The following is a 12070-nucleotide window of genomic DNA, read 5'->3' as shown; positions in this document are numbered from 1 at the left end:
CATTTTATGCTTAATATATATATTCTATTCTATAAATATTAAAATGAATATGTTATTCTCAGTATTGCATATTGAGAAAAATAAATCAAAATTTGTTTTTTTTTCTGCCAATTACTTTAAGAAATTAGTTATATAAAGTATTTAATGTGTCTATACCATTAATGAAATATACCATTTTTTTTATGAGTTTAATTTTAAGTTTGTTGAAAGAAAAATAATTTCTTAAGCAGTGCAAAACAAAATAAGCATATAATTGCTATTTTAACTACTTCCTCGATTATCCCGAGTTAACACGGGTATGTATATATTGCAAATATTTATTTACCTGAGTAAACTCCGGCATAGCAGAATTCGTCAATACGTTTTGTTTTATCACGTTTTTATTCAGCCGGAAGCAAAACAAAAAATAATAATAATCTGCTGTGATTGGAAGGTTGCAATGTTTGTTTGGGAAGTTTGCTATTTGTGGGGCTGCAGACATGTTTTGTACATTTGTATATACGATGGTTGAGGAATTTACATAGAAAAATAGTTTTAAAAAAATGGCGTTCGCGAGCAAAAGTGAAAGTAATGCAGATGATTTTTCAGATTATTAAGATGTGAACATATACAAAGAATAATATTTAACTTTTTTCATTTGCCTAAGATAATTTGGGATAGTAAACCGATGGTAAATTAAATATTTTTTGCGCATTAAAAAAAATTAAAGTTTCAACTTAGAACTTGTGTATTTTAGTTCCTTGTATTTATTAATGAAATAAAAAAATGTGTTGATTTTTTGCTTCTTTTTTTTTCAAAAAAATTGGTAAGGGAACCGATTAAAGTAATATTAAAAAATGAAACTCACCTGTGTATTGATAATGAGAATTAACTTTTGGTGTGAGATATGAAAAGAAAAAAAATTGACGAACATTCTTCTTAAAGTTTATCATTGTTGTCTCGCAATGCAAACTGACAAATTCACTATGTTATTTATATTTACCACAATTTAAAATCTTATTCTAAACTAACAAATTGCATACATTAGCCCTAGTGCAGGGATGGCGAACCAATGGCACGCGTGCCATCTATGGCACGCGTGACACAATATTTTGGGCACTCACCGATCACAATTGTTGTTACACTATTAATTGTTATTAAACAAATGTTATTACGCTATGAAGCATATATAACAATTAAATTAAAATTCACAAAAAACAAACAAAATAATAAAAAAATTAATACTAAAAAACAATTAATAACCGAAAAAAACAAGCTAACAATAAGTAACTAGCAAAAAAAATCGACAATCCTGCTTAAACTAACATCTTACAACCTAATATAAGTTATTGGTCATCTAATCTGCAACAACAGAAGTCACATTGATGTTACTTTAAGTTGAATTACTTGTATAACTGAGACATTGCAAAATGTTTTTTTTTTCAATGTGAATAAAGAGTTTTGAGTCGATAATATTTAGTATTATTATTTTCTCAATAATCACGAAGTCAAAATCATTTGACGGCACGTCTATGACCTCATTAAGCAATTTTTTGAGAAAATGGCACGTTAGTGTATAAAGGTTCGCCACCCCTGCCCTAGTGCATTCCAAAAATGAGGTTCATATATTGTAGTTGAAGAAATTAGCACCAGTATCATCAATAAAATATGCAATTTTCTTATTTTTTAACTAATTGATTTTTACTACAAACTTTAGTGAGATTTACTTCTGAAGAAGAAGTCCATAGTATTAGGCCCTGGAGTGGACGTGAAAATTGGCATGAGTTTAAATCCTATGTGATATCCTGAAAGGATAGTTTTCCTGATTTAAATGGAGATAAATTACGTTAAATAAAATTCAAAACTCTACAGAATAGACTGTTTGTTAATAGTTAAAAAGCTATTTTAATTAAATCGTAAAAAATCTTTTATCTTTAAATCATCAGGATAAGACAAGAAAATTTTGTTAGTATTTCAGACAATCTTTGAGCATTTAATAGAGAAGTAAAATTACATTGTTTTTGTTTTTTTTAAATATCATTGTTTGTTTTTTTAAATTTAATTTTTTTTTCTCCCAAAAATAATTTGCTCTTTTAATATTTGACTTTCACATAAATTTCACCCGGATAGAGTTGCTAATTCAAAATTCATTAAGGTGGACCTTATTGAATTAATTGTAGCACCCCGTGTATATTTTGTTAATGTTTTTATGCTTATTTAATTAATATTTTTATGTTTATTTAATTGCAAAGTAAAACTGTTTTGTACTAAATTAGAAATGACTTTATGGAAAATATTGCTGTTATCTTTCAAATGTCTCATTGCATGCAGTCCATATAATTTCATGTTATGCATCTACTTTATGTAATAAATCTAACCTAATGTGAAATCACCCATTTTAATTATTTCTTTTGAATCTGATACATAAATGTAGTTGCTATGCATGAATGTTTTGTTTACATTTTTTATTACTTCATGTAGATTTTTTTTTTAATTAATCAAAATGACTCTGTACTAGTCTTTTTTTCCGATTTTTTACAGTAAATCATAAAAATATATTTATATAATTGTTGATGCTTTTAATTAGCTGTTGAAAAAAACTCATCATACAACTTATTAAACATAATTTCTTGGACTATATTTGTTTATTTTTAACTGTTCGTAATCATGAATAGAAAATATGAGTTGTCTTTTGCTTTCTTACATTTTATGTTATATTGATGTTTTATGGTTTCATTTTAAATATTTTCAAGTTGAAAGTGGTGAAATTTGTAACAACTGTTAAAAGGTTACAATTATTACAATTCATAAAAATTAAAGGGTGTTCTTATGATAAAATATTTATGCATTTTTCTTCTATTTTATGTTTCATCATAATTAATTTGAAGGATATTGTTTTACATATTACATAGCTGCCAACTCTACTTGATTTCCCAGTTGACTATTGGATTTTGCCAGTTTCTCTGAATCTATTGTTTTAATAAAAATTCTCCTGGTTTTTGTACATTTTTGAAGATAACTAATACACAATGAAACAAGCCTTATTTATAGAAATCAGTTTTAAAAAAAAAATTTGTTTTTTTTTGTTCTAAAATGTTCAGTTTATTTTTATTCAGACCTCCCTTTTTAAATTAATTAAAAAATAGTTTAACTATCGTTGATGAATGAAATGCCTAATACTATTCAAAATTATGAATAAGCATAATACATCACATTTTAAGTATATTTAGTATCAATCATAACTGGAAAAGTTGGGTTATTTTTTTATTTCGATGACTATAAAAATCCCTACGCGTAAAATATTTAGTACATTATGCAGCAATTATCATGAAATTTTTATTATTTTGTAAAATCAGCTTTATAATCTTTTCCTATCCATGTTGGCAGCTATGATATTATAAATGTAAGTTTTGTATTTGAGACATATTTAACGTAAATTTGAAGAAAATTTTTCAAAGAATAATAATTTTAAAGTTTGTAAACATAAACTGAACATGCTTATTAGTTTCCTATAAAATGTTTTAACTAACATTAAGTAAGATAGAAACAATTGTTGGAAGATGATAGAGAAAAAAAGGTGTGAAAAATTCGAAACACAAATTTGTGAAATACAAAGGGTTTTGTAACTATGACAAAATTTAGAATTTGTATTTGTGGTATTAGGTAGTAACATGTTTACTAACTTCGTTAACAAACATTAAATGAATGAAGAGCAGTTGTTGAAAGTTGTTTGATATGATTTATGAATATTAATTTGAATATACAGTATATTAAGTATATTTATTTAAATATATATGATTTATATATACAGAGTTTTCTTATAATATATTTTTATCTTTTTTCATTAATTTAAAAAAAAAAACAATATTGATTTCCATTTTTTTAAATTATTTTTGCAATTATATTTAACATAAGATTAAAGAATTTAAAAGAAAATATTAATTTTAAAACTAATCTTAAGGTACACTTATCCAAAAGACCTCACAATACCCATATCAACTTGTTCTTCCTCCCCCTCTAAAAAATAATTTCTAAACATTTATTATCGTTTATATCTTTATCACCATTCACTCAAAACTTATGAATTTTATGCCGTTTTTTCCTTTAAAAACAATTATCTAAAAAAACTAATTGAATTTTTTCTTTAAATAGAATATTTTTTTACTAATATTTGTCATGATTGATCGACTTCGGATTTCAAAAATTTTTAACAAAATTTAAATTTTAAAATTTTACATTTTTCTCGAAAGTTGGGGGATTTTAAAAATGGTATCTATAAATAACGCCACTGCTGAGAAGAAGGATAAAACCAGGTCTTAGGCCTGGAAAGAAGGCACAATATTTATTTGAGAGAGGACAATCATTCAAATTACACAAAATTGCTAAAATTTGGGGAATTAAAGTTTGTGGAAGTCTTGCAAAGTAAATCCTTAAAAGGTATCGTTTTATGGAATAGGGAAAAACCTTAGTAATTATAATTGGTCTATTAAATAGGTCCAGGGAAAAAGTCTTTCCCACGAGTTAGTTTGAGGGATAACATTTAAAAGATTAATTAATGCATACTTGAACTAAAAATATATTAAAAGACAGGATGTCAATATTAAAGTGTGAGAAAGAGCGTTTCATTTTGAATAATAAATTAAGAAAAAGATTTACAGAAAAAAAATAACAGAAAAAGTTTAGTTGAAGCTTTTTCTGTTACATATATATATTGGTTAAAACAAATTGCATTTAAAGGAATGTATCGTTAGAAAGTATTTTTAAGTTATGAAAAAATTTTATGAAATTACCTCCTCTTCTTCCACTGTTCCTCTTCTTCCAAAATGGATTTCATCAAAATGAGCTAAAACTTTCTTCTAATGAACTGCAGACTGATTTCAACCTAAGTTTCAATGGGCAAAATATAAAATTCTTTTTTTATAGATACAATGACTTGAAATTCTGAATATTTGCTTTGTTTACATATATTTTTTCTTTGACTAACTCATATGCGGAGAATGTTCTAAAAATTATTGATTTCTTCATATTTTTCACTCTGATTTTTTACCAAGATGACCTGTACTAACTTTTTTATTTAAAAAAATGCAAGCAATAAAACCTGTAGCTATAAATTCTTCAATATTTTTTTTTTTTTTAAATAATCTGTTCTGAAAAGATTTTTTTTAATAATTTACAACAGGATCTATTTTTCCTTATGTAGTTTCTGAAAATTTGTTCTTCAAACTCCAAAACTAATCTTTTTCCAGCTTTTTGCTGGAAATTAATTCATATTGTAATTTATAACCGTCGTTGAGCAGCCAACTCAATTTAGGATTTATGATTATTAATGTTCATCTTAGTAATTTTGAACCTAATCCAGAAGACAAGGGAACTCCTGGATCAAGTATTGGGTAAAATTTGCCTTCTTGGAAGAATTTTAATGGAATTAATATGCATTTGCACTAAATGAAGAGAAAAACATCTCACGGTTAGCCTGACGACAAGGGGCTCTAACTTAGGATCCATCTACCACTGAGGATAGTTTATGTCAGCACTGTGGTCAGTGCAAGCCGGATTTGGTATTCGTATCGACCAGCCATCGCTGGGATTTAAACCCAGTTCACCTCAATGGAAGACGAACCGCTCTATCCCCCCCCAAGACAAAATTTATGATGGTTTTTCTTTGATGAATGAGTAATGACAACATGAATAAGACGGTAACCATCATGAACTTCCATCAAAAACCATCATATTTTATGATGGTACCAACAAGACTGACCATCACCTCATATTAGGAATTGGACCAACATGAACAAAACCACCATGGTTTGATGGTATTTTCCGATGGTCCAACAAAAAAAATCCATCAAGAACCAACATGGTTTGATGGTAGTTTTTGATAGCCCAACAAAAAAAATTAACCAGGGGCCAACATATATTGTTGGTCTCAACTTATATTGCATCAAAAACCATATTAATTCCCGATGGTACCATTAAGTCTGACCATCCACCACGGCTTTATGTTTTTATTTTATAACCGTCGTTGAGCAACCGACCCAATTTTGTGTTTGCGACTACTAATATTCAACTCCGTAACCTTGTAATTTTCAACAAATCCAGAAGACAAGAAAACTCTCCTGGATCAACATGCCCAAAGGTATGTTTTGTAATGGGAACATGGAGGACTTTATGACTCGACAGATTTAACGTGCATCAGTTACCATTTACTACACGGGAAGTCTTCGATCGGCGGGGATAGAACCCACGATCTCTTGGACATGGGTCCTGTGCCCTATCACCACAGCTCTATAGGGTATTTTGATTTATATTATACATGGGGCCTCTCAAACTCAAAAATAATTTTTTTTTGTCAAAATTCTATCCCTTGTCTTTTTGTGAAACTAAATAGTATATACTCAATATTAAATAATCACATCATATGAACTGATAAAATATATTCAAACTGGATCAAATTTGCTTAAAATTGTTTTAGGCATTTAGTTATGAGTTTATAAAAATGAATTTATTTTATAATGGTTACTGGGTGTTATAATATTTACTGGGTGCGTAGCGTTTTTGAAAGCCCTTAAAGGTGCTTTTTTTATTGGGTTTTTTTAAAAAGTGCTCAATGTTCCCTTTTCGAAAATGAGAATTTTTTTTTTCTTTACCATGTTTGATGGTATTTTCCGATGGTCCAACAAAAAAAATCCATCAAGAACCAACATGGTTTGATGATAGTTTTTGATAGCCCAACAAAAAAATTAACCGGGGGCCAACATATATTGTTGTCTCAACTTATATTCCATCAAAAGTCATCTTAATTCCTGATGGTACCATTAAGTCTGACTTTCCACCACGGCTCTATATTTTATATTTTTATTTTATAACCGTCGTTGAACAGCCGATCCAATTTTGTGTTTACGACTACTAATGTTCAACTCCGTAACCTTGTAAGTTTGAACAAATTCAGAAGACAAGGAAACTCTCCGGGATCAACATGCCCAAAGGTATGTTTTGTAATGGGAACATGGAGGACTTTGTGACTCGACAGATTTAATGTGCATCAGTTACCATTTACTACACGGGGAGTCTTCGGCCGGTGGGGGTAGAACCCACGATCTCTTGGACTTGGGCCCTGTGGCCTACCACCACAGCTCTATAGGGTATTTTGCTTTATATTATACATGGGACCTCTGAAATTCAAAAAAAACTTTTTTTCCTTGCAAAAATTCTATCTCTTGTCTTTTTGTGAAACTAAATAGTATATGCTCAAAACTTAATAATTACATCATATGAACTGATATTCAAACTTGGTAAAATTTGCTTCAAATTGTTTTAGGCGTTTAGTTATGAGTTTATAAAAATGAATTTATTTTATAATAGTTACAGGATGCGTAGCGTTTTTAAAAAGTGCTTGAAGGTAATTATTTTTGTTTTTTAAAAGCCCTTAAAGGTGCTTTTTTTATTGGGTGTTTTTAAAAAGTGCTCAGTTTTCCCTTTTCGAAAATGAGAATTTTTTTTCTTTACCATGTTGATTTTCGCCACGTATTATGCAAAAGCGTGATTTTCACATTGTTCTATTCAACGTTTTCACAAATTATTCAAGCATAATGCATTTCGTCTTTCCGTATCATACGAAAGCGCCAATCATTTTACATGCTTGATGAAATGCTTGCGGGATCACATGTGCACATACTGAGTTCGATTATGAGCTGTTAGGCTCCATTGTGCTCCCCCTAATTTATCTATAATTATTTCTTTTGTTTTGGTAGTTTATTATGTTATAATATGTGATCTAGTTTCAAAATTATAAGTTAATATTACGAGGATATGTGGGGCAATGTATTACAGTATATGAAGAGAAATTTCCTAATTTTATTAAATACGATTTTATTAAATACGCTCTTACAAAAATAAAAGCAACTATGCCAAGTAAAAAAATATTTTATTTACGTAACAATGCAGCTTTTTTAAGCAATTTCTGCAGTTTGTCAAAGAAACCCTATTTTTCCCATTGTAAGCCCCCTAATTTGTCTATAATTAATGCCCAAAGTATTTATACACGCTGATGGCAATTTATAATTTTTTTGTAAACATCACTGTTTCAGACTCAGTTTTTTTTCCAGTAATATATTTATATATCAGTATAATATATCAGTCAACTATTAATATATTTGCATGAAATTAAATTCCTTTAAATATTTATTAAACTTTTTTTTTTTTTTTTTTTTTAACTCAATGAATTTTCTGGAATTTTGACTTGGGCTCACAATCACCCCTGGAAAAGTAACTGTTGAAAAAGCTATCAAAAGTTAATGTAGATTTATAATGAAGTTGTCTTGAATCGAGCAAGTAAAAAAAATGCTAATGTTTGTAACCTTGTTAAAAAGTACTTACAGGTGCTAATTTTCGTTTTTTTTTTTTTTTTTTTTTTTTTGCTTTATCTAAATTTTTGTTAATTTTTTTTTCATTCTGTCAACATAGTAATATATTTGTCCAAAAATATAATATATTAACACAAAAAGCATTTAAAATAAATTAACTGAAATGTTCTTTAATTGAAGTAAAAAAAAAGGATATTTTATTTAGCAACATAAAGGCAAATTAAAGATATTGTATATTATTCAAAATAAAACAAACGCATTATACCTCAAAATAAGATTTAATATTCAGTGAAGATTCAATTTAGTATATTTTTAACTTAAGGACATTTATCTGCAGTGAATTATAATAGAATTCATGAATGTTAAACCTTAAAACCGTTTTTTAACGAACGAAAAAGAAACAAAGTTCAAAAACAGTCGAAAAGTCAATTGGATTACGTATGAAATGGACACAAGAGTGATTACTAAAATCCGAAATTCACGCATCTTAATTTTGTCGTGCTAAAAATATTGGGATTTATAAGACTATGGAAATTCGTAGTGATAACTACCGAAAAAGCGATGGAAAAACTACATTGATTTTGATTTGGCTTGTCCAATTCAAAATTTCCGATTTTTTTATTTTCCAAAATAAATTTTGCAGTGATCTAGACATGCTTCCCAGTAGAACACCGAGGTCAAGCATCACTGGCTGCGCTAAGTAAGCTGCTGATTGATTACTTTGATCAGCCTGAGTAGGGACCGAGGGTGCATGGTATCGGTCCTCGTTAAACTGCTCTGCCGTAAAGTGCTCAACTTCGTTCGCAGGTTGTCGGGCTACCGAAGCAGGGGAGCCATTTACTCTGTAAATGATCAAAATTACGATGGCATGTCTTTTGATCATACTCCAAGACCGTCGCCAATAGCCCACTGTGCAGCTCTGTGAAGTAAATAAAGCACCTACCTACCAAAATAAATTTTAAAAGTTTAATATTATTTTAAGGTGTGACCGTGATTCTGATTATTAAGAGCTGGCTTGTTACGCACCCATATCATATAGTGTATTATTTTGTGGATGGTGCTCCCTCAGACCTCATGTGCCTCCCTCGCACCGCGGGACATCTGACTACGACAACGGTGGCTCTTGGTAGAAACTCTGCTTGCAAGTCAGCGGCCATCTTTTTTTCTCTTCTACCTACTCTAAGCAGCAAAGTAATTAGGTTGTTGTTGTAGTTCATTTACGTCGCACCAGAGCTGCACAATGGGCTATTGGCGACTGTCTGGGAAGCATTCCTGAGGATGATCCGAAGACAAGCCATCACAATTTTGATCCTCTGCAGAGGGGATGGCACCCCTGCTTCGGTAGCCCGACGACCTGCACGCGAAGTCGAGCACTTTACGGTAGAACAGATTAACGAGGACCAATACCGCACACCCTCGGTCCCTACGCAGACTGATCCAAGTGGTCATCCATCCGCACACTGACTGCAGCCAGTGATGCTTGACTTCGGTGATCTGATGGGAACCATCTCTTAACGATCAGTCTACTGCGGGACAACGAAATTAGGATAACTTATGTGCAATTTAATTCTTTTTGTTTCTATAGTTCTCTGTGTCTGTTCTATTTTCATTTACCCGATGAAAGTAATACAAAAGTGGTTGCAAATTATGCTTGTATGCTTGTAGCTTACATATATACTAATATCTAACCTAGGGATTAATTACTGTACAACTAAACTTCGAACATTATTAACTATGGCGGTCTGCTTCGCGCGTGGAATATTTAAACAATCATCAATGTAAGTCGCACTCTTGTTATTAATTTATGTCTTAAGTTTAGGAAAGATTTTTTGTAGAAATAAAACCTTTTGTAAGCTTTGAGAGGTATGTAATTGTGTATGAGATGATTATTAATTACCTATTTCTATAAATGTCAATGAAAATGGAATTTTTTTTTTTATAGTGTTGCCGGATCGATGTAATCAGAGCCACTGTGCCAAGGCTAAATATCGCTAATTTTAGGTTTTGCTATATTATTTGACTGTTGGTTTTAATGTTCGCGATTATTCATGTTGTTCTTTACTCCTCAAATATTCACACTGATATTTAACGTATTGTTAGCATTTATTATATATGTTAACTATTGCAAATTAAAATGAATCGTCATCAACTACGTATCTCAAAAGTTTTGTTCTACCTATGGAGGAAATATTTGCTGAGCTATTAATATTGTAAAATGATGAAATGAGGTTCTGTTGATATTATATGCGATATATAATATCAACAAAACTCATATTTAGTCAATTTCTTTATAAATTTTTCATTATATTCTCGTAATTGTAATTTTTTTTATGTGTAATGCGTCTGAAATATTATTTATTTATATTTCGGTCATAGATGTAAGCAATTAACTTAGTTCAATTTGTATGTTTATATTTTTTGCGAATTTGATAATTTTCGAATTTTTTTTAATGCATTGAAATAAGCAATAATAGTAATAAAATAAGCAATATATACAAAAGTAAGGAATTTGTAAAAGTAATATATGTCAATGGGAAGACTTCTGTTTCCTGATCTGTGGCAGAATAATCACCCAGTCTTGGCAACTTCCAGGCAGTGACTTGCGAGAAACCAGAAAAATCAGCTCGAAATATATAAATCGTAGCAACCCCAGGGCAAACATCTACACGTTTTTATTAAAAAATTTGCAAGTTTCAAATCTATTTGGCACCTTGGCTATTGTAGTTTGCGCAACAGATCGTGATATGGAAATATCCCCTATATTAAAAGCATAAATTCATAACGTACTGTCCCACAAATTACAATTGCCAAGGTGCCTAATAAATTTTAAACTTGCAATTTTTTTAAAAAATCAATAAACATGTTGATGTGTGTCACGGAGGGAGCTCTATTGAGTTATACCTTTCTGTGATGGTTTTTTTTTAAGCTTCTCGCTGGCCGTTGCCCGGAAGTTGCCAAGACTTGGCTATTATTCTGCCACAGATCATGATACAGAAATATATCCAGTGTTCTCATGTATCATTTGCTTTTTTAATTGAAAATTTTATAAACCCCATGCCTAAAAATTCAAATTTTGATTATTATATTCTTATTATGAGAATCATGAATCTTTGCTTTTTAAGAGAAAATTTTTTATAATCCCTATGCCTAAAAATTCAAATTTTGAATATTAGATTCTTATGATGAGAATCATGTATCATTTGCTTTTTAAGAGAAAATTTTATATAATCCATATGCCTAAAAATTCAAATTTTGATTATTAGATTCTTATGATGAGAATCATGTATCATTTGCTTTTTAAGAGAATTTTTTATATAATCCCTATGCCTAAAAATTCAAATTTTGATTATTAGATTCATATGATGAGAATGGCCAATTTTAATGGATGTTAACATTTCTCAATGCTGTATGCTATGAAATTTGATTTATGTACATATCAATACTATTTGGAAATGACATTTTTATTAAATAATTATAATTTGTAAAATTTCCTAGTCTGTGCAATTTATAGTTCCATTGTTTGGAAAATAGGTTGCAAACTTTTTGTTTTGTTTGGAAGACATTGTCATTGCATGAAATCATGCTTTTTTGTAAATAATATGAACTTGCACTTTAAAAAAAAGAAACATTTCGGTGTGTGCCTGGAGATGGCTTTGCATTTTCAGTTGGTCCCTCACTGTGATGTTTTTTTTATTTATTATTTTCTTGTAGGCTGCTGTGCGGAAATT

General features: G+C 29.7%; 1 protein-coding gene across 4 annotated transcripts in view; it reads left to right on the top strand.

The window, feature by feature from the left end:
* The first annotated feature begins 9996 nt into the window (after positions 1-9996).
* Positions 9997-12070, top strand: part of LOC107454048 (tubulin monoglutamylase TTLL4) — a 38159-nt gene continuing 36085 nt past the window's right edge. Inside the window, exons 1-2 of one of the 4 annotated variants that reach the window (XM_043044050.2) lie at positions 10120-10205; positions 10285-10343. The gene's annotated coding sequence lies outside the window, so the exon portion shown is untranslated. Of the gene's footprint in view, positions 10206-10284; positions 10571-12070 lie in introns of those variants that run through there. The other 3 variants (XM_043044049.1, XM_043044047.2, XM_071181003.1) reach the window with 3 other exon arrangements.

The sequence above is a fragment of the Parasteatoda tepidariorum genome, chromosome 5 (genome assembly GCF_043381705.1).
Source record: "Parasteatoda tepidariorum isolate YZ-2023 chromosome 5, CAS_Ptep_4.0, whole genome shotgun sequence".
Taxonomy (NCBI): Eukaryota; Metazoa; Arthropoda; class Arachnida; order Araneae; family Theridiidae; genus Parasteatoda; species Parasteatoda tepidariorum.
Note: the sequence above shows the minus strand (reverse complement) of the source record. Positions and strands in the feature narration are given on the sequence as shown.